Below are 3,171 nucleotides of genomic sequence, written 5' to 3' on the forward strand. Positions count from 1 at the left end.
CCTTGTAAACAAAAGTGTTTGCTAGATAAAGGTAAACCCCCTTGTCACTTTCCTTGTGATAAATGTCAGTATATATTTGAAAACTAGAAGTTTCAAGGTTTTTAATGCTGTCACTTTTATGTTTGAATGACAACTCACAGAGTTACAGATGTTTTTGTAGAAGTGACAGATGGGGTCACCGGTGACCCCGTAGACCTCAGAGTGTTAAGGAAAGACTGTATGAGTCATAATGAATACTTGCTGAAATACTGAATAAACAGAATTTATTGTAAATCTACGGAATCCTCCTTTTTATGATGAACGGAAGTACATGTAAATTAACAGAAAATGTACTGTAAATCTACGGAATTCTCCTTTTTTATGATGTACGGAAGAGCATGTGAATGAACGGAGAATTTAGTGTAATGTTACAGCTAACATGGACGGCGAACTTTAGACTGTATATTGTGTGTTTGACAGATTTCTGACAGCGACAGCGATGGTGAGGGAAGCAGTGTACCGAACTCTCAGATGACTCGGACCAGGTGACCAAACCCATGCAAAACACAATGTGAGTACACACACACACACACACACACACACACACACACACACACACACACACACACACACACAGACCATGAGTCAACACAGTAGCCCCTACAATATTTTTCCAATTTATTGCTGTATGCTTACCATATCCATCATGTGTGGTGTGTGTGTGTGTGTGTGTGTGTGTCAGGACTGTGCCGAGGCATTCCGCCCCCCTCCCCCTCCACACCACTCAAGGCACGGCGGCGGCCCAACCGCAAACTAACGTGAGTACACAACACACACACTTGTGTGCACGCCACGCACTGACACTATCTCTACAGTGTCTTGTCAACTTTCCTTACATTGTGTGTGTGTGTGTGACAGGGAGATTAACAAGAGGCTGGATGCTGCGTCCATCACCAGAGGGGCCGGGATTGCTGCGGCAGCTAGCCAATTAAAGGAGGAGGATGAAGGAGAGGAGTCTGACGATGCAGACATCGCCATCGTATGCAGGCCACGCCCTCGCAGGAAAACCAGCCAATGAAAACGCTCGCAGCAGCATCAGCAGAACACACCGGCACGACTGGTAAACTTAAAGATACGCCACAGACCAGACATACACCAAATACAACTATCACAGGTACACACACACACACACACACACACACACACACACACACACACACACACACACACACACACACACACACACACACACAGAGCAGGACATCTGTTTTGTATAGCGCTTTGCCTAGTCAAAGACTTTTTACAGGAAGTATTATAATTCTGTTTTATAGTTGGGGGAAGCCATGGAAAGTAGAGAACCCTATACAGCTGATGTGTGTGTAAGTAATATTTATGTGTATGTGTGTTGCAGACAGAGCTTCTGAAGCATGCAGTGGAAGAGCTGTCAGTCAAGCTAAAGGTCCCGCCCTCCAACCTGCTGCTGCTGCACGGAGAGGCGGAACTTAACACCTCACACACTATTGGCCAGCTAGGACTCTGCATCGCTGACATCATTGGTAGGAGTGTGTGTGTGTGTGTGTGTGTGTGTGTGTTTGCGTGTGGGTCTGTGTTGGTGCGAGTCAGTCTTTGCTCCTTCTTGATATTGTACTGTATAAGTTCATACGTATACCGGTCATATATATGAAGAGTTTATTTGCAAAACGGTGTATCTCCATTTTGTAGAATGTTGGGAAATTAACAATTTTGAATTGGACATTCCACTGCATTGCATTGCAAAATGAATTTCATATAAGTTGAAAAAGTATGTTCTCAAAATATTTGAATGGCAAGAATTCACACATAGGTGAATTTCCAATAATAAAATGCAAAAAATGGTAGATACACCATTTTGCAAATAAACTCTTCATATGTATATATAAATAATGAAATTAAAAATGAATTATATTAAATTCACTCAGTTTAATGAAGATCTAAGAAGATGTCATGATATCAATGTATGTATACCTGTAGTTGATTCGGCTATACTTAGTTTGACTGGTATGCTCATACCTTTCAATCAGTTAAGTAACACTTGCTATTAAGTATTATTGATGATGTCTCTCTCTCTCTCTCTGTCTGTCTCTCTTTCTCTCTCTCTCTCTCGTCCTTTTTCTTCTTCCTCCTCTTCTACTTCTTCTCAGTCTGGAACCAACTTCACATCCCTCTTCACTGCACTACTGACACTGAGATGGAATCCACAACCCAACCACTAGTGGTCTGCATTGGGAACCTGAAGAGTCTGTCATCACCGCCAGGAATGACCGCGTGACCATTCCCGTTGCAGACGGCCTGACTTGCACAATTGACAAGCTGTTCAAGCTTTACTGGGTCTGCAACTTGTCATATCCAGCACAGCTCAGCTCTGTTTTCACCTTCTTTGAATATGTTTATGACGTTCCATCTCAACCAACAAACGACCAAAGGTACTAGAACTTCTCTCAAAGCTTCCCAGCAACCCAGTGATCACTCAACATGTGTTTATGCCCAAAATGTAAATAGTTACTACAGACATCAAGAAAGTAGTTTGGCATCTTTGTCAAGTACACGCTTTGTCAGATGCACAGGGCATGACGATAATTTGCAGCCAAGATGGCTGTTCAAGTGTACAAGGACTTACTACGTAGACACCACCAGTCCACAACAACAGAAATGGGTTTTATCTTTCAATGACTCTTTTGAATCCAGTGACATTCAGACAACCTATGCAGCTTCAAGTAACACCTGAAGAAAGAGCATTTTGTGTTCCTTCTCAATTCTCAAGGACAGATTCTCCATAATTTACCACTTAATGACAATTTATCTGTGTTCATGCTTGTTAGGATTATTACTGAGAATTACTTTGATTATCATTTTGGCAACACTTTATTTTAGCATTACATCTATTAGCTCTAATACATACAGTATTAATGCCTGTATGCTCTAAGTAACTTGTAAGGCATGCACTAAGCAAAATCAAATATATGTTAGGCATGTATTCGCAAATTACTTTTTCATGCACAATTAGGGATTTATTACCTAATATAACCTCAATAAGGACCTAACAAATGTTTGATTTCGCTTAGTACATGCCTTACAAGTTACTTATACAGGCATTAACCCATTGATGCTGGATGTTGCATTGGCCCTGGCGCCTGGAGTTTTGTATGGCATCAG

At 41.5% G+C, this 3,171-nt stretch overlaps 1 long non-coding RNA gene across 2 annotated transcripts; it reads left to right on the forward strand.

The window, feature by feature from the left end:
- Window positions 1-445: 445 nt before the first annotated feature.
- On the forward strand, window positions 446-2,666 carry LOC134453767 (uncharacterized). 2 transcript variants are annotated; one of them, XR_010035742.1, is made up of 4 exons: window positions 446-550; window positions 898-1,099; window positions 1,391-1,535; window positions 2,160-2,666. It is a non-coding gene; the product is annotated as an uncharacterized LOC134453767 (long non-coding RNA). The 2 variants fall into 2 exon arrangements; XR_010035743.1 differs by lacking the exon at window positions 446-550 and adding an exon at window positions 740-797.
- Window positions 2,667-3,171: the final 505 nt, after the last annotated feature.

This window comes from Engraulis encrasicolus, chromosome 8 (genome assembly GCF_034702125.1).
Source record: "Engraulis encrasicolus isolate BLACKSEA-1 chromosome 8, IST_EnEncr_1.0, whole genome shotgun sequence".
NCBI lineage: Eukaryota > Metazoa > Chordata > Actinopteri > Clupeiformes > Engraulidae > Engraulis > Engraulis encrasicolus.